The sequence below is a fragment of the Aethalodelphis obliquidens genome, unplaced genomic scaffold, assembly GCF_003676395.1.
Source record: "Aethalodelphis obliquidens isolate GAN/ISIS:26980383/991018 unplaced genomic scaffold, ASM367639v1 scaffold12, whole genome shotgun sequence".
Lineage (NCBI taxonomy): Eukaryota > Metazoa > Chordata > Mammalia > Artiodactyla > Delphinidae > Aethalodelphis > Aethalodelphis obliquidens.
In genome coordinates, this window is record NW_020837956.1 from 36280323 (window position 1) to 36304329 (window position 24007).

Sequence of the window (24007 nt, forward strand, 5' to 3'; positions counted from 1 at the left end):
CTAGGCGCGCGGGCTTCAGTAGTTGTGGCACATGGGCTCAGTAGTTGTGGCTCACGGGCTCTAGCACGCAGGCTCAGTAGTTGTGGTGCCCGGGCTTAGTTGCTCCGCGGCATGTGGGATCTTCCTAGACCAGGGCTCGAACCTGTGTTCCCTGCACAGGAGGATTCTTTTTTTTTTTTTTTAATTTTATTTATTTATTTATTTATTTATGGCTGTGTTGGCTCTTCGTTTCTGTGCGAGGCTTTCTCCGGTTGCGGCAAGTGGGGGCTGCTCCTCATCGCGGTGCGCGGGCCTCTCACTATCGCGGCCTCTCTTGTTGCGGAGCACAGGCTCCAGATGCGCAGGCTCAGTAATTATGGCTCACGGGGCTAGTTGCTCCACGGTATGTGGGATCTTCCCAGACCAGGGCTCGAACCCGTGTCCCCTGCATTGGCAGGCAGATTCTCAACCACTGCGCCACCAGGGAAGCCCCAGGAGGATTCTTAACCACTGCACCACCAGGGAAGTCCCCAGACAAGGTTTTGAAAGCAGGACGAACCACAGGGCTCCCACCATCTGCTTTAAGAGACCAAGGATGCCAGACGGGGATGACGTGCCAGCCTCCTTCAACCCACATTGAAACCAGCACCCTCCCTTCCCAGTGACGTGCTGGGACCGACCTGGCAGCATTCGCTCAGGCCCCATGGCCAGCAGCATGGGAGGCAGGGAGACCCCGCTGCACTTTGAGACCTCCGAAGCAGCCCCAAGGTTACATGGCTACGTTAATCCACCCATACACCCCCCAACAGGCCTGGGAGCGAGGCTGTCCAGTGCCCCTGCTGCCTCTGCGCTCATTCTGTCCAGGATGCATTTGGGGAGCTCCCAGCAGGCCATGGGTGCGGGCACCGAGGTGGAGTTGGGCCACCGCAGGCCCGTGGCAAAAGTCCAATCTCACCCCCTCTGAGTTCTCTGGGTCCTCACCTCACTTTCAGGCGGCTCTGCAGCAGGTTAAACGTTAGTGCAACAACCTATCTCCTGCACAGAGTTTTAAAAACCCCCAACTGCAGACGTAAAGAACAAACGTATGGATACCAAGGGGGAGGGGGGGTGAACTGGGAAATTGGGATGGACTCATATATACTATTGATACTATGTATAAATAGATAACTATGAGAACGTACTGTATAGCACAGGGAACTCTACCCAATGCTCTGTGGTGACCTAAACGAGAAGGAAATCCAAAAAAGAGGGGATATATGTATACGTATAGCTGATTCACTTTGCTGTACAGTAGAAACTAACACAACATTGTAAAGCAACTACACTCCAATAAAAAACCAAACCCAAGGGGCTTCCCTGGTGGCGCAGCGGTTGAGAGTCCGCCTGCTGATGCAGGGGATGCGGGTTCGTGCCCCGGTCCGGGAAGATCCCACATGCCGCTGAGCGGCTGCGCCCGTGAGCCATGGCCGCTGAGCCTGTGCGTCCGGAGCCTGTGCTCCGCAATGGGAAAGGCCACAGCAGTGAGAGGCCCGCGTACCACAAAAAAAAAAGAAGAAAAACAAACACAACTGCTTCATCATTTCCCAACAACCGCCCCCCAAGAGTGGGAAAAGGCCAGTCGGATCTCATTCAACAAGGACCCAGAGTGCAGCCCCAAGAAGGCACTAATTAGCCCTGATTTAGCCAGAGAGCAGGACCGCAGGGCAGGGACAGTGAGTCAGGCCAGCGGCACCTGAGCAATGGCTCCTGGGCCCTCCTCCAGCCAGGAGAGCAGATGTTTAATGCGCACTTTTCTGACTCGTGACGTCCTAAAACCACGCAGCACGAGGAAGCTTCTCTGCAGGACACCCCAAAAGAAACATCATGGCAGCTCTGGGCCTGGAGCTGGGGACTGAGGCCTGGTCAGCCTGATGCTGACGAGGGAGGCTCCTTGGGAACCACTCTCTGCAGAAACGGGCGCAGGGAAAGGCCGAGTAGCCTGGGCCTCCGGGGCTCCATGGGGACAGCCCATCCCAGCACCTGGGAGCCTGCACCAATCCTGGCCCAGCCACCTGGAGCCTGAGAGCTCGGACAAGCCACCCACCAAGTCCCGATGTCCTCATCTAGAAAACAACGGTGGCCCCAGAGAAAACCCCCTGAGGAAATGTGATTATCGCAGGCAATGGGTTAAAAGCACTGAGTTCAACCCAACAACTGCCCTCAGCCTCCACACACACACACACACACACACACAAGAACAAACAACAAGAGGCCAGCTATTCACTGGCCACTGGCCACGATGATAAAGAACTCCATTTTCACCAAAGGTCAGACAGGTGAGGCGGGAGCAGAGCGGTGTTTTCACCTTCCCTCGCCTCTGTTATTCACGTTTCCCCAAAAGGGAGGCTGAAAAGCAGCAGGGCCAACGAGAAATTCCAAAACTTAATGCGGTGGTTTCTGAGAAGCGCTGAATGGCTGTGTTACATTCAAAGCGCTGAATGGCTGTGGAGGGGCCGTCCCTACAGCGAGGAAACTGAAGCAGAGAGATGGTGACTTTCTTCCCAAGGTCACGAAACAGGTAGCCTGGCTGAACCCAGACCTGACTGCAGGAAGCTCCAACCCTGCCCGGAGACACGCAGTCACTGCCAGAGCCCGAATCTGAATACCAGACCTGGAGAGATGGAGTGCTGTCGTCATGGCAACCAAAGTCTTAACAACTTTGGCATTTCCACAACCTTTGATTGATCCGGCTCTCGAAATTAACATCACAATGAAACAGTATTTGCATTTATTTTAATTGGCTTTTACATAACTAAACGTCTCGGTTTCACCCTTAATGACTACAGGGTGAATGAGTTCTTAATGGTGGGACCCTTAAAACAGCAAGATGAAAGTTCATAATTTAAAATTTTCGTGTTTGGAAAAATTCTTCACTGACCTGACGGAAGCACATTTTTGCTTAATTCTCCTCTTTTTTTCTGAGAAGACAGCAGGACCTTTTGCATGTTGAAATTCATAGACTTCCTGCATCACACTTAAAATTAATAATTAGAATGCTTTTGGTGCTTTAGTGCAAGGCGTGGGAAGTAGCAACAAGTGGAAGTGTATGTGAGTTCCATGAGGACACAGGGGAGGCTTTTTCTTCTTTTGGGGGGGGGGTCTTTTTTTTTTTTTCCATTGATGTGTCCCTTGTGCCTAGAAGAATCCCCGGTAGGCCCTAGATAACCACTTGTTGAATGAGTAAAGGTGGGCCACTTCTCATTACCTGCGATAAAGCATGTACAACACTTAGCATGGTGTCAGTTACTTGAGATTTACTATTTTCATTATCATTATAAGTGAGGTGAGGCTCCTGCCTGGAGAAGGCACTTCTGGGCCTGTAAGGATATGGGTGCAGGTGAGAGGGAAGGAACCTCACCTGGGGGCCAACACCTGTAACTGCCTCAGTCACCCACCACCCCCAGCAATTCCCCAACACAGGCTAGAGTCTCTAGACCACACGTGTTTGATCTCTGTTCTCCGGGGAATTCTGTCTACTGGGAAGAAAGATGTATTTTTTTAAATGCCATTTTCCCCCCCTCCAAGAGGTGCTCTAACACGGACAATACAGTCGTGTGCACGGGAAAACGGATCAACTGGTAGGGAAAGCCCTGCTCGATTCTTGAAGGATGTGTGGGTGCTTGTTGGGGGAGGGGGTGTGGTCAGGGATTCCCAGAAGGAACAGCACGTGCAAAGGCCCAGAGGAGTGAATGGGTGATGAGGAACTGCCAGTCAGTGGAATTCAAGACATCATGTAGGGGATGAAGGGTCGGTCGAGAGGTCAGGCAGGGTCGAGGGTCACAAGGAGGGCTTTTCAGGCCACGCTTAGCATTTGGACTTTGCAAGCAAGGATTGAGAGCGTGGAGCAACGCAACCGCCTTTAGAGAAGGCTCGTGCAGGGCTGGGGCTGGGGCTGTGTGTGGGCGACTGGTCTGGTGGGTGTGGGGAGAGGCGGGGTCAGGAAACCAGCTAGAAACACAATCACGCAGAAAGGTGGTGTCACTGCAGCACAGGAGCGGTGAAGTTGGAGAGACTGGGATGGATCTGGGGGCTCTAGATCTTGATGACTAACTTAAGAGACCAGCTTGATAGGATGGAGGGAAAGAAAAGCTGAGAAGGGGCTAGAATGTCTCCTGGGCCTGCCTCCATATCTGAGCAGGCAGTGGTCTATCTGGGGGACTTGGGAATAGCAGGTCCTGTTTCGGACACTCCATCAAACAACCTAAAACCCAGCAAACCATGGCTTTGACAAGAAAGGGTTTTCTTTGTGTCCAGGGCTTGGGCAGCGGTTCAAGAATGCCATCAATGACCTAGAGTCTCTTTCTGTTCTACCATCCTTAGCACATGGATCTCAGCCTCGTGATCACAGGATGGCTACCCTATTTCCACAAATTGCATCTGCTTTCCAGGCAGGAGAAGATGGATGAGTCAAAATCTTTCTGTCTTAGGACTCTGGCTTTTTATTCAGGAAGGGAGCAGGGACAGGAGAGCATGCCAGCAGCCTTGAACTGACATCTCACTGGCCAAAACTCACTGGGTTCTCCAGGCTGGAAGGTTGCGCCTTTAGTTGTCCAGCCTCTGAGCAGAGGGGCCCTCGCACTTGCTGTTCCCTGTGCCTGCCGTCCTGCCCAGCTTCCACGTGACCAGCTCCCTCATTTTTTCCAGTCTTTGCTCAGATATCACCTTCTAATGAGGCCTTCTCTGACCACTCTATTTAAAATTTCATTTCTCACCCACCCCCCTATCCAATACCTCTGGACCTTCACTAACATTTTTTCCACAGCTTCTTTTTTATGTCTGCGCCTTGCAGCTTGGAATCTTAGTTCCCCGACCAGGGATCGAACCCAGGTCCTCAGCAGTGAAAGCCTGGAGTCCTAGCCACTGGACCACCAGGGAATTCCCTTTTTTTTCCTCCGCATCTTCTAAGTATTACTGTATTATACTACAAATTGACTAATTTAGTTTACTGATTGTTGCTCCCAGCTAGAAACATCAGCTCTGAGAGGGCAGCATTTCTGCCGGATATTCTCCTAGAGCGAGTCTGGCACACAGTGGGAGCTATGTGAATGAATGAATGAATGCAGGGCCGGTTCATGAGAGAGCACCTTTCCCTACCTAGGGATTCTTCTCAAGCCCGGTCTCTACTTAAAGAGAGACTACTCAGTACATGGTCCCTGCCCTTAGGAGCCCCTGGCCTGGAGGTAAGATGAGACCCACGTTTGGAGGTGACTGGCCAGGACCAGAGCCTTGCAGATGGCAGGGCCGTGGGAGCCGGAGCAGCAGTGCCCCAGGAAGAGCAGGGAACCTAAGCAGGGCACCTGAGCAGGCCCAGAAGGCTTCTGGGAAGAGGCAACCCCTGAGAAGGCTGGGAGTTGTGAGAGTGATTTGGGAGGGTGCAAGGGGCAAGCAGAAGGGTGTAGCAAATGTTCCTCTCCTCAAATGATGGCGCTGAGAATCATAGCCCAAGCCCAAGGCCGTGATGGGGAGTCCCCAGGACCAGCTTCCTGAGCAAGGAGAAGGTCAGATGTGAAAGACGTCCCTTAAAAAAATAAAAAGAAAAAATAAAGAAAAAAGTCTCTGAGAGTTTCATGGCAAGTCCCCACCCCATCCTGGCCCTCTGTCCCTGACAAAGGTGACCACACAGCTGGCTGTAATCCAGAAGCAGGTTTAAGGGGGCTGCTTGCTCAATCTATGATCTGATCTGAGCCAAGCTGACTGCCCTCATTTCAACAGATGTCTTTAATCTGAGCAGTAAATTCCCAGGCTGCCCAGCACGCAAACAGTCATTCCCTGCGGGGCAGAGACAGAAAGACGGAGCAGGTCCGACGTTCCAGGAAGATGCAGAAGCAGTTACAAATGTCCACATCCTTTGTAAGGCTCAGTCAGTACACACCCCGGACCTCCTCTGTGGGCTAACATCTTGCAGGAGGAAAATGAAAACCGCAGGTTGACTCCAGACCAGAGAAGGGAAAAGGGCAGAAGACTGGGAACTCCAATTCCACAAAGGAAACCAGAAAGACCCTGCTGTTTCAGGCAATCATGTGTCAGGGGCAGCAGGATGTGAATAAGAAGACTGGTGATGAGGATGAGGACGGTGATAATGATGGTGACGGTGACGGTCCTTACATTCATATAGCACTTTAGAGTTTACAGGAGGTCTAATGGCTATTTGTACAACAGTCCTGGGAGCTTCTATAACTCCCATTTCACAGATGAGGAAACAGATGCTCCAGGGCAGTGCTTTGCAGACCCAAGGGACTTGCGTGGAGAAGGTGAAGGTGGGAGGCGTTTGAGCCTCGGGGAGGAAAGGAGGATCGGGACAAAGTGATAGAGGTGACTTTTTTCCTTTAAAAAGAATGGTCTTGGGGTGGGGGAATGAATTAGGAGACTGGGATTGGCATATATATACTACCATGTATAAAACAGATAACTAATGAGAACTTACTCAGTGCTCTGTGGTGACCTAAATGGGAAGGAAATCCAGAAAGGAGGGGATATATGTATACCTGTAGCTGATTCACTTTGCTTTACAACAGAAACTAACACAACGCTGTAAAGCAGCTATACTCCAAGAAAAATTATTTCAAAAAAAAAAAAAAAGAATGGTCTGTTCCCTATCCATTAGACGGTAAGGAAGTCAGGACAGCATCAGGAAGAGACATCTCCAGTGTGCCGTTACCTCCAAACTGGAACCCAACCAGGCAGGATGTCCCTAAGCCCAGGCCACTTGGGGTCTGAAGGTTGTTTTCTTGTTCAGAGCGCAGCACCCTCTGCACCTGCGAGACCAAGCTCTCCGGTCAAATCACAGAGCACACAGAGGCCAGGGTCTGCCACTCTCTCAACGTCGCTGAAAGCCAACACAGCCACCAGCTCTGTTCCATGCCCACGTACAGCCTCTGCAGGCTGTGACGAGCCCACTCGAGGTCCCACCAATTAAGGAGTTTGTGCAAAACGGGCCATCCCACGGAGGGGCCGAAGGAGGCCTTTGCTCATGACCACCAACCCGCAGAAGGGAAGGAAAAGAGTGGATGTGCCTTTGCTGATGAAGTGACTGCAAAGAAGCAGAGGGCGGGAGAGCGAGGCAGGGATGCCCACCGCAGGCCTCCAGCTGCTAATGTTGTGGGCGGGGGAGGCCGTCTGTTTCCACGGGGCTGGAGGATGCTGAAGCCGAACTGGATGAAGGGAGATAGGAAGCTGCCAGGAGCTCAACAAGACTCAGGAAGCACAGAGAGCTTTCTACACAGCTAACCGTCAAGGGATTACCTTTAGAAACTATTAGATGGAGAGGGACCCAAGCATAGGAGCTTTCTACACAGCTAACCGTCAAGGGATTGCCTTTAGAAACTATTAGATGGAGAGGGACCCAAGCATAGGCACGAGTAGGATTTTTTCCGTGTATAAAATCATAAGCAGACTGATAAAGCAAGGTTCTACACTCTGGAAAATGCCTGTGAATAAGAACAGCTCAAACGAATCAGTTGCTGTGTCATCCCTCCAACAAGGCCCGGGGGCCGTCACCCCACGGGACAGTGAGAGGGGTTCAAGGCCCGTTGTGTGGCAGTGGCCAGCAGCGTAAGCCAGGGGAGGTCAGCCCAGGGTCCCTCCTTGGCTTCCCGCTGTCTTGGGTCACAGTCATAATATGAGCTCCCCAAGGGCAGGTCCCCCAACAACTTGTTCATCGTTGTATCCCCAGGCCCAGAGCTGGACTTGGCATACAATATAGAATTATTGAACTAATTTGTTGAACTGTACAGGGTAATCATCACACTAAAGAGAGCATTCCTGGCTTTATTCAAAGATTTTGTTCCAGTTGTTGTCTTGGGGTAGGCGTTCCTTCGATTCATTTTAAGCATTTTGGCAGGAAAGGTAGGGTTATGCATGTTAAAAATTAAGCAAACAGAACGGAGGGCAAAATTCTGTCAGAAATCCCTGTGTAAGTCAATAAAACAGAGGACCTTTGTTTAGAAAAATTTAATTCACATACACAGTTTCAGAAATATCAAAGAAAGTGAGGTTTATTCCTTCTCCAGGACAACTGGGATACCCAGGAAACCAGTGGGACACACCCGGTCTCCATGGTAACCTACCTGTTTCCAGTGACAGGAAAGCTTCCTTCCCACCTCCATGTGGAATCCCGCAATAAGCTAAGGACCCAGCTTTCAAAAATAACAGTTTCTGAACACAGGGGCCATACTAATTTTTTAAAAATATGGTTTCCTCATAGTGAAGATCCTGAAATAATTAACCAGATGTGTATGTAATTTTGCTGACAATTATATTTTCTTTCACAAGATCATAAATACAGACACTAGACTATAAAGATATGATTTTTTTAAATTTCTAATTCAAGAAACTATGAGCAGGCACTGAGCTAGTAGCAAAGGCAACCTCTGATTTATCACATTTTATAGCAATATTATTTGCCTGGAGAGACAGCCCAGCCCCCAAGCATCCCTCTCCTTCATTCACTCTGAAATTAATCTTTCCTATTAGCCAATTTCTCTTGTGACTGGCTCTGCCTTCATAACTTTCCACTGCTGACTCAATATCCTGGACTCAGACAGATTAAACCTCTGCAAAACGACAGGAATAACAGCCTAAGAAGCCTTTGGAGGGATGCCACCGAAAGTCAGGCAGGGCCCTGACAAGGGCTGAGATGGCCCTGCTCACCAGCCGGTAAATAAAGACGGTCAACCCGATGTAAGCCCAAGATCAACGCAAGGTCAACCCAAGTCAACCCAACATCAACCCAAGTTCAAGGCAGGAGCAGCACAGGCAGGGGGGAAGGATCACCCTCAGAAGCCCTTCAATTTGCAGGAGCTAAAGACCAGCAGTTCCACTCTGGGGGAGTCAGGAAGGAAGGGCTGGGATGGGATGGGAAACCCAAAAAGTTATTTTCAAAAAGGGAGCTAAGAAACATCATCCTGAGAGACAAACAGTAAGGAGATTATTCCTGGAAGAGGGCCACTGCGCGATCACTCAGTGAGGAGAATACAGAAGGAAAAGCTGGGGTAGGTGGTCCGAGGACATCAAACCACCTCATTAAAAGACCCAATGTCAACACAGCAGGAGCCGTGAAGCCTCCTTACAGGGCAAGAAACAAAGTGAATGCCCAGATTGAAGCAAACAAAACGGAACAAGCACATCCTAGATCATAAACAAACTCTACCCCTGCCATGTTGAAATGGCGAATTTCTTGGAAGACTTGGAACATTTTTTTTATATCCAAGTTAATAGAGTTACTCAGTATTGAATTTAGATGAGATTAACAAATTCTAACAATGTAGCATGATAAATTTCCATTAATTCAAATCATCACAAGTATGGAATTTATGGGTTCCAGCCAGTCTGACTATAAAAAGAAAGTTTGCTAAGCAAATTAAGAGGATAAACAAGGTTATCAGAGGAATGCGTTCTTCGGGTTCCTTTCTAAAACCTTCTTTTTTTCCTAATTGCAAAACTAACACATTCCCGTGGGTGAAAATTTAGAATGTAGAGCAAAATGAAAAAGCAGAAAAGAGAAACCACTCATGATCCCATCAGACTCAACTGCTAACAGTTCGGTATATGTCCTTCCCATCTATTTTCTCTGAGCTTTTTTTCCCTCCCTATCTAGTTCTACATCTTGCTTTTCAGCCCCATATTTAAGAGACACGTTTAAATTGCTTATTTTCAACCTCTTTAGCAAATACTTACTAGCTTACTACCAGAAATATGTTCATTTCAAAGAATTCTTAGTAACTCATTAAAAAGACCAATTTGAGGTGAAAGCTGGTCAGGAGTTTGCATCAATACATATACTTTTGTCTGAAAATAATACAATTATTTATCTTCTACAATACTCCCTAATTCTGACTTTTCTCTGGTTCACAATTAGTCAAAACAAGAAGTTCAGTCCACCAGTTTCTTAGATCGTGAGCAGCATGGCCTCCCAGAAAAAACAGAAGTGCCCCATTGCACCGAGGAGGGCGACATCTACATCCTCTACACTGGCTTTTCTTGCCATATTGTCCTCTTAAAGGAATTGTAAACATGGGACTTCCCTGGTGGCACAGTGGCTAAGACTCCGTGATTCCAATACAGGGGGCTCGGGTTCGATCCCTGGTCAGGGAACTAGATCCCACATGCATGCCGCAACTAAGCGTTCACATGCCACAACTAAGTGTTCACATGCCGCAACTAAGGAGCTGGCGAGCCGCAACTAAGGAGCCCACGTGCTGTAACTAATGAGCCGGCGAGCCGCAACTAAGGATCTCGCCTGCCGCAACTAAGACCCAGTGCAACCAAATAAATAAATAAATAAACAATTGTTTTTAAAAAAAGGAATCGTAAACAGCTTCTAAGTAAGGCTCTCAGATCTAGAGCATAAGACCTCAGCTCAACTGCCAACCTGCTTCTGTGCTCCCACAGCGAATACCCCAATGAAATCACACTCTTCCTTGGTACCAGGAGTCCCTGTCATCTTAATCTCAGCTTCCTTAAGACATAGCACCGTCCCTGGCACAGGAAGTTATAAGAAGGCACTGAATGGACGGATGGGTGGATGAAACACACAAAGGTCGTCTCCCTAAGTTCAGTACCCTCTGCCCTACCCTTTCCTTCTAGTCTGTGCTCCACAAATCTGTTCCTCAATATTGTCACTCTCTTCTGAATTGTGATGCCAGCTCTTCAGATGGCGGTTGCATCTGTGTTTCGTAAGAGGTTCATTTTTTTGTTGCAGTCAGTTTAGCTATGAAAATTCTCTCCATGCTTTATGTTGGATGTGCCCTACAACTCAAATTTACTTTTTTTTGGCCACTCCGCGCGGCATGTGGGATCTTAGTTCCCCAAACAGGGATCAAACCTGCACCCCCTGCAGTGGAGGCGAAGAGTCTTAACCACTGGACCGCCAGGGAAGCCCCTCAAGTTTACAATTTTAAGCATTTTTCCTGGCTTGTAGAGCTGACAGAGAACTTACAGGTTATCGAGCCCCGAGCTGCATTTGACAAATGAGGAAACTGAGATCTGCGGAGGAAAAGCCGCCCATGCCAAGTGAAACCAGACATTCATAACAGGAAGGCAGTCACTCCACCAGCCCATAAGGTCGTGATGCTTTCCAGGCCACTGTCCTGCAGTTTTCATGAGCGCGTGAAACACTCACCACCAGCGACAGCACAGGAAAGAGCATTAGTGCACTGAACCGCACAGTCGCACATTCGGGCCTGCAAAGCAAGCCCCTTAGCTGAGGTGCTAAGTTTTAAATAATTCAATTCACTCACCATCCTACAGTTGAGAGAAGAGGATGGTGGTTTGGCCACACATCTGGACATCCACTGAGTCCCAGGCTCAGTGCCAGGAATGCGGGGCCATGGAGGAGAAATCCACAGGCGCCCCGTATGCAAAGAGGCCCACTGCCCTGGGAGAGGCAGAGTAGCTCAGTCCCCAACCTGCTAGGTCAGGCCCTGGAGAGGCGCATCAGCAAAGGGCCTGGAGAATACGGCCAGGAGCCCAATCTGTCCTCCCTGGGGGGACAAAGGTGACAGTGGCTCCCCCCCTGGGCCTGAAAGAATGGGTGGTGAATTAGCCAGGGTTCTCCAGATAAACAGACATATGCAAATACAGGATATGCATATATCTTATATCTTGTGTGTGTGTGTGTGTACACACACACACACACACACACACACACACATACGGTAGTCCCCCCTTATCTGAGGCGGATATGTTCCAAGACCCCCAGTGGATGCCTAAAACCACAGACAGTACTGAACCCTATATTGCTATTTTTTTTTCCTGTACATACATACCTATGATAAAGTTTAAACTATAAATTAGGCACAGTAAGAGATTAACAACAATGATAATAAAATAGAACAATTATAACCATTTACTATAATAAAAGTTATGCGAATATGGTCTCTCTCTCAAAATAGCATACTGTACCATTCTCCTCCTTCTTGTGATGACATGAGATGATAAAATGCCTACATGATGAGATAAAGTGAGGTGAATGACGTACGCATTGCGATGTTATGTTAGGCCTCTACTGACCTTCTGATGATACGTCAGAAGGAGGATCATCTGCTTTGGGGATCCTGGATCACTTGAGCCATCAAGATGTTGACGGTTGGATGTCAGGAGCAGATGATGTTGACGGTTGGGGATCCCAGAGGGATGAGGTGGGACAGTGTGATATTTCGTTATGCTACTCAGAACATCACAAGATTTTATTTTATTTTATTTTTTTCTTTTTTTAACATCTTTATTGGAGTATAATTGCTTTACAATGGTGTGTCAGTTGCTGCTGTATAACAAAGTGAATCAGCTATACATATATCCCCATATCTCTTCCCTCTTGCGTCTCCCTCCCACCCTCCCTATCCCACCCCTCTAGGTGGTCACAGAGCACCGAGCTGATCTCCCTGTGCTATGCAGCTGCTTCCCGCTAGCCATCCATTTTACATTTGGTAGTGTACATATGTCCATGCCACTCTCTCACTTTGTCCCAGCTTACCCTTCCCTCTCCCCATGTCCTCAAGTCCATTCTCTACGTCTGCGCCTTTATTCCTGTCCTGCCCTAGGTTCTTCAGAATCTTTTTTTTTTTTTTAAGATTCCATATATATGGGTTAGCACATGGTATTTGTTTTTCTCTTGCTGACTTACTTCACTCTGTATGACAGTCTCTAGGTCCATCCACGTCACTACAAATAACTCAATTTCGTTTCTTTTTATGGCTGAGTAATACCCCATTGTATATATGTGCCACATCTTCTTTATCCATTCATCTGTTGATGGACACTTGGGTTGCTTCCATGTCCTGGCTATTGTAAATAGTGCTGCAATGGACATTGTGCTACATGATTCTTTATGAATTATGGTTTTCTCAGGGTATATGCCCAGTAGTGGGATTGCTGGGTCGTATGGTAGTTCTATTTTCAGTTTTTTGAGGAACCTCCATACTGTTCTCCCATCACAAAATTTTAAACTTAGGAATTATTTCTTGAATTTTCCATTTAACACTTTTGGACCACAGTTGAGCACAGGTCATTGAAACCTTGGAAAGTGAAACCACCGATAAGGGGGAACTATTGTATATACATATACAGCTAGACTTATTACAGAAATTGGCTCAATTTGAGGCCAAGAAGTCCTACAATCTGCCAAGTACAAGCTGGAGAACCAAGAAAGCCAGCGGTGTAAGTCCCAGTTCACACCCAAAGGCCCAAGAACCAGGAACACTGAAGTCCAAGGACAGGAGAAGATGCCTGTCCGAGCTCAAGAGAAAGAGCCAATTTCTCCTTCCTCTGCCTTTCTGTTCTACTCAGGCCCTCAGTGGATTAGATGACACCCATCCACAATGGTGAGGGCAATCTTCTTTACTCTGTCTACTGAACCAAATGCTAATTTCTTTCAGAGACACCCTCACAGACATACCTATACATCCCATACCTAATGGTTTACCAGCTACCTGGGCATCCCTTAGCCCTGTCACATAAAATTAAAAAATAAAATTTAATCCGACACATAAAATTAATCACCGCAGGTGAGATTTTTCCAAGAATCTTACAGATTAGTTATTCTCATGAGGCCACTTGCAGAGTGACATTCCATCATCCTCCCATTCGGGTCCTCTGTGCCTACCACTATCCTGTCGTAACCCCCCTCATTACCCCCCTAACACTAGGGGGCATCCCCCCAAGGAACAGCTAATTCAGCAGAAATGGGCTATGTGATGCAGTAGCCAACGTTTGGGAAGCAATGCTGAGGCTGAATGATGATGACGTGGTCGTGATGATCGTTATAGCGATGCTACTGATGGCGATGGTGATGCAGTGGCGATGGTGGTACCAGTGATGGGCGATGATGTGGCTCTACTGGAAAGACAGCAACTGGCCCAGGACAACACCCAGGGGGAAGGAGTTACAGTGGAAGAAACACGGTGAGACCTTTACACTGCTTGAGGGTCCCTGGTCCTGAGGACCTAGAGTCCCTTACCTGCGCTACACCTCCCCTGCCCCCCCCCCCACCAACAATGTTGAAACTAATTCCCAAATGCACAAGCTCTCACTTTACAGCTAGCTCTGGGAACAATGAGGCAGGCCATGTTGCCTTTAGGTGAAAGCACATCGCCAGGAACGTAGGCTGATAAGGCAGTAATCCTTTATCCTGTCTTTAGAGAGAAAGGAGAGAGAAAAAGCCATCCCCAGAGAACAAGAATGCCAAAGTTCTGGCATGAAGGAAAGCCGGGGCTTAGCGTCTGTCCAGGGCCTGCTTCTGCCTTTACTCACCAGGAAGGAGAAACACACCCAAACGAGCCGCAGCCGCCGGCACGGCCGGGCTCCCACCCCTGGAGGCTGAGCCAGGCCGTCCAGGCTGCGTCACAAAGCGTGGCACTGGCACCGCACGACTGAGGGATTTTTAATAAAGCCTCATCCCTGCCGCCGCCCCACGCTCCGGGGAGGGCTGAGAGCGAGAGGGGGCGAGCCCGCCACCAATCCTGCCCCTCAGGGGACCCCCCACCGGCTCCCCTCAGCCACGCCCGTAAATACAGAAAACGGCACGACACTGGAAACGACTGTCTTTAAAACGATTGATTTGGAGAGGTTCTCACTTCCCTCCAAAAGTGGATTACAGCGCAGCAGAGAGAAAGGATGGGAGTGACAGCGAAGGGTGGGGAGCTGTCGTCAATTCTGTTTTCTGGAAACGTCTGTTAAATGCACAGGAAGGAAGCAGAGACCTGAGCATTTTGCTGCTGGAGGGAAAACAGCGCTGTGACCCACACATACGGCTGCTCAGAGCCATAACTCTGCCGGTGTTGCCAGGAGTCCCCCTTCAGCCCATTGGCACCCACACACCCAAACTAATAAACGCTTTCCAAGTGCCCAAGGGGGGAGGGGATTAGGGGGTCTGGGCCTCCTAATGTCTGAGAAATAACCCACAGGTCTCTCTCTATGTGCCGCCCCCGGCCCCAAGTTCAGGGTCACTGTGGCTGCATCAGGGACCCTGTGCGACGCTTTGCAGGAGATGCGAGCTGGGGCAATCCAACACGGCAGCTCCCCGAACTCCAAATCACGACCCTCCCGGCTCCCTTCCAGGACCCTTGGCACACACACATTCACAGGCTCTCATGTCATGTGTCTTGCTGCTACAGTCTGGGTCAAAATATGCCTAATAATCCTGAATTTGAAAAGAAACATTGATTGCTGGGGAAGCCCTGCAGCGTTCTCCATTTCCGCAGACACGTGACCAGCCAGACTCAACCGGGTCCTCTACATCCAGGTTTCATGAGATTGTCTGATGGGGGCCCAGAACCCCTTTGCTCACATGAGCAAACTCAGAAAGGGTCACTCAGCCAATAAACAACAGAGCGGAGACTGACTGGAACCCCGGTCTGCCTGACCCCATCCCTGGTCTTTCCCCTGGGATATTCTGAAAAATAGGGTCTAACAACCCCAATCCTTCAGGAAGAAACAAGACACTCTCAGTGTCCACGGTGAAAGTTCTCTGCATCAGTGAGTGGTAGAGACCATTTGTGACCTGGTGGTCTACACACCAGACCCAGATCGATCTATATACGCTGGGTATACAATTTCTGTGTCTCAGGCTGCACATTTGTAAAATGGGATCTCCTCCCCTGCTACTTTCCTCAAAGAACAAAACTGACACAAGAGGGGACTTCCCTGGTGGCGCAGGGGTTAGGAATCCATCTGCCAGGGCAGGGGACATGGGTTCGAGCCCTGGTCTGGGAAGATCCCACATGCCGCGGAGCAACTAAGCCTGTGCGCCACAACTACTGAGCCTGCGCTCTAGAGCCCACGAGCCACAACTACTGAAGCCTGTGTGCCTAGAGCCCGTGCTCCGAAACAAGAGAAGCCACTGCTATGACAAGCCCGCACACCGCGACGAAGAGCAGCCCCCGCTCGCCACAACTAGAGAAAACCTGCGCGCAGCAATGAAGACCCAACACAGCCAAAAATAAATAAAATTAATTAATTTTTAAAAAATGACACAGTTAGAGACTTCTGAACGCACAAGGTATGGAGGCGCATGCGCCCCCTCCCTCCCCCAGGGCCTTCCTCCACATCTATTGACCAAGAAACTTCGCTGCACGTCCACACACTTAAACTGAGTCACTCCTACCCGGCCAAGTACTGGGGCAAAGGAAGCTGCGCCCTGTACCACTCATGCCCTTGAAGGAATTTACATTGTCTGGGAGGTGATGGCAGGAAAAGCCACAGAAGGGCATCTCCTTACTGCCTAATAGGCCTGGAAGAGAAGGTTTAATTCTTGCTGCTTCTTATCTACCAATGGCTTTGGGCTACTTATTTTGCCCTGGGCATCCTCCACGTTTTCATTTTAAAAAATGGGTTTCATCCCATTTGCCTCACATGTTCCTGCTGAAACAAGATAATGTAGCAGGGCCTCACAACACAAGGACACACTCTGTGCTTTAAATTCCAACACTTTGCTGGATACTCAGGAGTTCACAAAAGAAACGAGAGGGAGGCCACTTCGGTTAGTCCAGCCAACATGCTCTGGGTATCCCAGGTGCCCGGCGCTGTGCTAGGTGACAGATGAGGGGCCAGTAAGACCTGAGGCTCCTTCAGAGAGCTCCCCGACCCACAGGGAGACAGCACTGGCTACTTCAGCAGCCTGAGGGAGAAGCCAATTCTAACTGGAAGACTCCAGGAAGGCCTCCCAGAGGGGACCCTTGAGCCAAATCTATCAAAGGAACCATAGGAAGAAAAGGCAAATCTAGAGACAGAAAGCCGGAGGGTAGTTGCCCGGGGCCAGGAGTGGGAACAGGGAGTGACAGCTAATGGGCACGAGGGAGCCTTCCGGCGCAAGGGAAACGCTCTAAAACTGGATTGTGGTGACAGTTGCACAACTCTGTAAGTTTACTGAAAAGTATCGAATAATACTTTTTTTTTTTTTTTTGGCCACGCCGTGCAGCATGCGGGATCTTAGTTCCCCATCAGAGATAGAACCTTCACCCGCGGCAGTGAAAGCTCAGAGTCCTAACCACTGGACCACCAGGGAATTCCCATCTAACGATACACTTTTTTTTTTTTTGGCTGCGGCGGGTCTTCATTGCTGCGCACGGGCTTTCTCTAGTTGCGGCGAGCTGGGGCTACTCTTCGTTGCGGTGCGCGGGCTTCTCATTGCAGTGGCTTCTCTTGTTGCGGAGCACGGGCTCTAGGCACACAGGCTTCAGTAGTTGTGGCACACTGGCTCAGTAGTCGTGGCTCGTGGGCTCTAGAGCGCAGGCTCAGGAGTTGTGGCGCACGGGCTTAGTTGCTCCGTGGCATGTGGGATCTTCCCGGACCAGGGCTCGAAGCCGTGTCCCCTGCATTGGCAGTCGGATTCTCAACCACTGCGCCATCAGGGAAGTCCTACTAATACACTTTAAACGGGTACACTCTGTGGTATATAAATTATACCTCAATAAAGCTGTTAATTGAAAAAAAAATTTTTAAAGATCGAGTAGGAGTTTAGTGGATCAAGTGTGGCTGGGAGAGAAGAAAGACGCTGGGCCCACCTGCCTGGCCTCACCCTCACTGTCCCACCTCCCTCCAGACACCTCCTCCCGAGGCTTTTCCCCAGGCCCGGGCCGGGGCGGGAGCTGCCCTCCCAGCACCTGTCAATTCCACCAGCTCACTAGATGTTCTCCCCAAGACCAAGCTCTCAGGGGCAGGGATGAAGCCCGTGGCCAGCTTTCGGAGCCCAGCTTGAAGCAAGACCACAGTAGGTGTTCAGAAGAAGTTAGTGAGGAAGAGACTGAACTGGGGGGTTGGGGGAGGGGTGGAAAGGGACAGGATGAAACGGAAGCCGAGCTCCAGGCTAAGGGATGAGGCTTTGCTGGGCGTTGGGCAGAAGAGGCATGGGTATGGGGAGGAGGGCGGGGCAGCAGAGGTCTGACCCGCTAGATGGGTGGGGAAATGGCGGAAGGGCAGGCGCGGTGGGCTCTGGGCTCTGCTGTGACATGTAGTAGCACGGAGCACACACACAGCACGGGGTCAGGGCGGTGGGAGAGCTCCCTGTCAGTGCACAGACGTGACGGCAGGTGCCTGACCAAGGGGACACCTCCCTTGCTGAAGGGAACACACAGCAAGGGAAGACTTCGGTTGGGCAACAGCGTATTCAGGCAATCAGGGAAGACTTTCAAGAGGGGAACTGCATACCTCCAAAAGCTTTTTTCCTCTGTCCAGGACCATGGCTGCTTTATCCAAAGAGTCAGAATTTAACAATCCTGAGTATTTCTTAACCAAGGGTCAGAAACCCATCACTAGCTCCTCAAAGAAGACTTCTCGCCTAATGAGGCCGGTGAGGCTGATGCCAGCACCCCTACTCCAGTCTTCTGGCTTCCTGCCAGCCTGTGTTGTACTAAGACTCTAAAGAGAAACCAATATCCAGAAAACACAGTTACTGGATTAGCGAGCAGGGGTCTAGGGGTAGAGGGTACACTAGGCTTATAAAGGAAAATGAAAAGGTCAAAGAAGCCATTTTGCTGCCCTGGTGCAGGCAGGGGAGGGGGCCTGAGGCCTCTCAGAAAGTGTCTTTAGTTAGTCCCGTGTCATGAACGCAAAGGTATGAAGCACTGCCTCTGAAATTCAATTCGACTTGAAACGACATGGCCGAGGCAAGGCTCTCTTAAAGGATTCACTGAGCTTTTCAGATGATTTTTTTCTTTTTAATTCTTTAGACTTGCCCCTTGCTCAGTGCCTAAGACATGTTCCACCTGTCAAACTGTAATTGATTACCTGAAGTTACATTAAACCCACACCAGTAGATTCCAATGAATTTTTTTTTTCTTTTTGGTGGAAAGTGATTTGAAAGAGTTTTTTCCATGGGGCACGTGGCACCGAGAGGCCCTAAGCTCGCTCTGCTATCTCCATATACAATTACCCTCTGTCATCCCCTGATTAGAAACTCAACCCAAAGGGAAGAGGACAGGAGCCACATGAGGTGCACAGATGCGCAGACTGGCGTGTGGGCGTGAAAACACGAAAGGAACCCAGCGAGACTGTGGGAGAATGGTGAGTCCTAAAGGAGAGCATGATTAAGTCTCCCAGTGCCCTCCTTCCCCAGCACAATGACATCAAGGGCTGACAAACTAGCAAAACACACAGAATCCGCCATCAAGTCTGGGTTGGCAGCTCGTAAATTGGAAGCATTATCCTGCAACAAACGAGCACGGTTTAGGGCTTGGTGGAACGCTAAATTCTAACACAAACCCAATCCCCAACCTAGATAGAATGTTGGCCTTCAAGAAGCTTGCTGTCTGATGCCAAATAAAGTCTGGGGCTCCTTATTATTACCCTGGATTATCAGACCTTGGCACTCTACCACTTCCAAGTGGCAACGCAAGGTCTTAGAGTAAGTCTCGGGGAGGCCTGTGGGAATAAGGGGAATATAGACTACCCTGAGGGACGAACACTCACTATGGGATTTTTTTGTTTTTAAAGACTTTTTTGATGTGGACCATTTTTAAAGCCTTCATTGAATTTGTGGCAATACTGCTTCTGTTTTATGTTTTGGTTTTCTGGCCACGAGAAAACCGTGGGATCTTAGCTCCCCGACCAGGGATCAAACCCGCACCCCCTGCGTTGAAAGGCGACGCCTTAACCACTGGACCACCGGGGAAGTCCCTCACCATGCTGTTTTATGTGAATGGTGACCTTGGAATTGTGCACACAGAGCCCTGAAAAGAGGGGGGTGCCAGCCCCAGATGATAGCACTACCTCTTTACCAGATGCAACTGCACAGCAGCTCCAAGTAGAAATGGGGCTTGGTGAGTGCAAGGCCCAGGCTAGGGAGTGTGGGCCAACGGGGGCCCACTCCTTGCCCTTCTGTCGCTTGTATTTCTAATTCTGCACAGCCCTGAGGTCAGAAAGGGACATTAGGACAAATTCTGAAGGAATTCGTCCAAGCTTTTTATTTCTCTAGAGTATCTCTCTAGAAGGGCTTATTGGAAATGAATGGGTCATTGGCTAGAGTTGGGGCAAATCTTTGTTCTTCTGGGGTTTTGACTTATTCTTGTTTCTCCACAAGAAGATGACCTTCCGGACATCTGATTCCCAAAGCCAGGTCTCCCAAATTATTATCGCACGTTGACATCTATTTTCCAACTTACAAAAATCGGAATGCAAATGGAGCAGGCGAGGCGAGAACAAGGCACCACGACCCCCGGCAAGCAGGAGGCAGAGCCCCTGGCCCTTCCCTCTGGCACATTATCCAATAGAACCTCAAGAGCTCGGTAATTACAGGCCTTTCAAAAGTGAAACAGAAATAGATCTAGGGCCAAAACACTGGTTTCCTTAAGGCAAATGCTGGTTTTAACTAAGGGGGAAAAAAATCCCAGCTTTTGGTCTGTCTTCTGAGCAGAGAAAGTCAGACTGATTTTTTTTAATATTATTATTGAATTGGATTATGGGGAAGAGAATAGGATTCAGATCAAGAGTCTTGTCTCCTCTAGGATATAAAATCATTTTATGAAACACGAAAAGCAGGTTCCATTCTAAGTATGCTCCTGACACCAAATCAGGATAACAAATTAGCTTATTCGTTCCCCTGACATGCAATCACTGTTGAGATCTCAGGGCTTCGGTCCGGGTGGAAGACAAACCAGAGGTTTCTGCTACTGTGTCATAAAAGCCTGAACAAGCTTCCTTGAGAACACCAACCGGGAGCATCTGATACCTGGAGAGGCACCCAGACCCAGACGCAGGCCCTGCCCACTCCCTGCCAGCGCTTCATTTTAACAGCCTCATGTACCATGAGGTCAGCTGCTCCCTTGGCGAAGGGTTTTTTTTTTTTTTCCCTACCGGGAAGGGTCCTAAGAGGAAGAAACCAGAGATGGAGGGAAGGAATCACTGGCTGTGGCAGAAAGCGGCAGAGCAGCCCTGGCCAGCTCACCCTGCTGGGCCTGAGCAAGCGCTGTGGCGCTGCTGGCAGGACTCCGCCAGAGAGAGAATCATGGTTAGAGCTGTGTGCACATTCACTGCAGTTCAATGAGTAGTAGGTTTGAAACTAAGCAATTTAAAAATTAAGGCGTGGGACTAGGATGCAGACTCTCAGACTCCTGCGTAAGGCTGATCAAAGGGAGAGGGGATTGCCGTTGACGGAGCGGTACCCAGAGGGTGTTCAATGCCAGGGCCTAAGGCAGGACTCATGCTCCGGCAATCATGCTCCTCTAGGGGGAATCAATGTTGGAGGGGAGGAAAAGGGGGCAGCCTTCGGCGTGACCAGGCCTGGCCAGGGTGCCCTGGGAGCCCGAGATCCGTCTCTGCGGGGAGCGCCACTTCACACCGGGGCTCTCAGATTGCAGATGTGCACGCCCCGGGGACTAGGCACTTGTTGAACAAAAGGGCTCCTGACTTCCTCAGCCTCTGCCTTCGGCCAGGAGAGGGACCCCCGCTCGGGCGCCAGAGCCTTCGCAGCTGGAGAAGGGCCGGCGCTCCGCGAGGCGCGCTACTGCACCTTCGAGGCGGCGCCGCCCGGGAGCTGCGGCGGGGAGGCGGCGCAGCAGGCAGCCTAAACTTTCTCGAATCTCGGAGCTTCATGGTTAAGTTAGGACGGCTAGTGAGGCACAAAACACGCGCGGGGTGGCGGGGGGGTGTAAGAGTCCCACCCACGATAAAGAAAACAAAAGGATTTTTTAAAAGAGAGACGCTAATGCAATTAACATCAACACCTACTATGTGCCAGGCACTGGGCCGAGAGCCATCTTTAGTGGTTCTCATTTTAACCGTCACGACAGACCCCGAGGGAGGAACTGTCCCCACTTGATAAGAAAACCGCGACCCGGGAAGGTGGCGTGTCGGGCCCAGGTCGCAGTGCGAGTCACGGCGATGCCAGGGCTCATAACTCCGCATCAGGGCTCTGTACGTCGCCCCTCCGCCTGGGGAAGAGGGAGCAGATGGCCGCCGCGAGGGCCCTCTCCCCTGGCCAGAGCACACAGGCGACTCACGTGGGCCGCGCGGACCTGTCCCCGGGCAGGCTAGCCAGGGCTGCCCCCTAAGCCCGGGCTAGCCCCCTCGGATCCCAGCTATCCTCCGGGGCTCTGTACTCCGTCCGCACTGGGCCGGCCGGCTGGGACCCTGGGCTCCGCGCTCGGGGTGGACCGCCCACGCCCACCCTGCCACACGCGCCTCACGCACAGCCGCTCACACACGACACGCTCCCCGCCCCGGTCCCCACCAGCAACTGCGCCCCGACACACAATTCCACAAACGCAGCCCCAAATGTGCACATCCAACTGCACACCCGGATCCGCACGAGGACACGCCATTCCAGGGACACACCACCGTACTCAGTCACCCACAACTCCACTGCGCAAAGAAACACAATCACCCCTCAACACACACACACACACACACACACACACACGCTGAGAGCCCGATCGCAGCGCACGCCGGTGCACACGCCCGTACTCCCCGCAGCCCCGCAGCCCGCCCCTTTCCTACCTGCTCCGTCGCAGGACGCGATCCGCCGGCTCCCCGAGCCCAAGTTCCGAGCCACCGGCGCTGGGGCGGGCGCGGGCCGCTACGAGGGGCGAGTGCGCCGAGGCCGGAAAGGGTGCCTAGGAACGCGGGCCTCCGTGCGCCCGCAGCCGCCGCGCCGGCCCTGCGCTCATCTCCTCGCAGAAAGACAAAAGGAAGCCGGCAGTGAGGGAGAGAGCGAAGTGGAGGTGCCCGCCAGTCCGCCGATCCGCCAGTCCGCCGTCTGCAGTCGCCGCGGCCCGCCTGCCAGACCGGGAAAGGAAGGGACGCGAAGGCGGGGCCCGGAGGCGGGGCGCCCGGCCGGGGTGGGAGCTCAAGTTTCCTGCGGACCCGCCCCCGCCTCGACCACGCCCCAATTTAGCCCCGCCCGTCAACCCACTCAGGTCACGCCCCCGTCCCTAACCACGCCCCCCGTATGGCCCTGTAGCGCCCGGCCTCCGCTCTTCCAACGCCGGCCCCTCGCTACTCTCTAGCGCACGCTCTGCCCGGCTGAGGCCTTGACCCGGTCTTAGCCCCGCTTGGATCTCGGAGCAGGGGCGGAGCCAAGCACCGGCTCCGCCTCCCTAACCTTTGGCCTCTGGCCTGAGGGTGTGGGAGAGGCCTGGAGGCGGCACGCGGGAGGGGCCGACCCCGAGTCCTCTTCCGGAAGTGCGGCCCGGGTGGCCCAGAAGGGAAAAAGGCTTCAGTCGCCGCAGGCTGCCTGCCTGGTCCCACTGGTCCCTTTCACCACCCGTCCCGTGAGCAGATGCCACAAGCATTCCCGCGCCTGGTTCAGGGAAGGAGCCCGGGGCCGGGAGAACGGAGGCCTGGGTTCCAGTTCTGGTTGCCTTTGCTGACTCTAGGCCATTTTGACAAATCCCTTGGACTCCTTCGGCCTCGGTCTCCCCACCCATAAAATGGACGGGACGAGGAGCGGGCTTCCTCGGGCCCTTCCCTCCTTGACATGCTGTGGGGGGTCAGTCTCTGCTCAGGAAAGGGCTTGGTTGCCATCTTAGTCCCAGGAACTGAGAATCCCTGGGCCTCAGGGAGGTGGACCGGTGTCTTCTGCAGACTTTCCCGTCTGCCTGCCGTGGCACGTGTGAGCAGCTAGCCAACAAACAGCAGGGTCTGTGCTTCCCAAGACCCCTTACCAGCAGCCCCAGAAAATCTGGGTCGTAGAAGAGCAACTATGTCCACACCCCCACCACTACCATCACCACCACCACCACCACCACCATCACCACCACCCCCTCCACTACCATCACCACCCCCCCCCCCCACTACCATCACCACCACCACCACCACCACCACCACTACCATCACCACCACCACCACCACCACCACCACTACCATCACCACCACCCCCTCCACTACCATCACCACCACCACTACCATCACCACCACCCCCTCCACTACCATCACCACCACCACTACCATCACCACCACCCCCTCCACTACCATCACCACCATACCCTCCACTACCATCACCACCACCACTACCATCACCACCACCACTACCATCACCACCACCCCCTCCACTACCATCACC

The 24007-nt window shown here is 51.4% G+C and overlaps 1 protein-coding gene across 2 annotated transcripts in view; it reads right to left on the minus strand.

The window, feature by feature from the left end:
* The window catches only part of HPCAL1 (hippocalcin like 1), a 112521-nt gene extending 89789 nt beyond the window's left edge, over window positions 1–22732 (minus strand). The window contains exon 1 of one of the 2 annotated variants that reach the window (XM_027113822.1): window positions 22444–22729. The gene's annotated coding sequence lies outside the window, so the exon portion shown is untranslated. Of the gene's footprint in view, window positions 1–22443 lie in introns of both variants that reach the window. The other variant, XM_027113823.1, reaches the window with a different exon arrangement.
* Between the last annotated feature and the right edge of the window lie 1275 nt (window positions 22733–24007).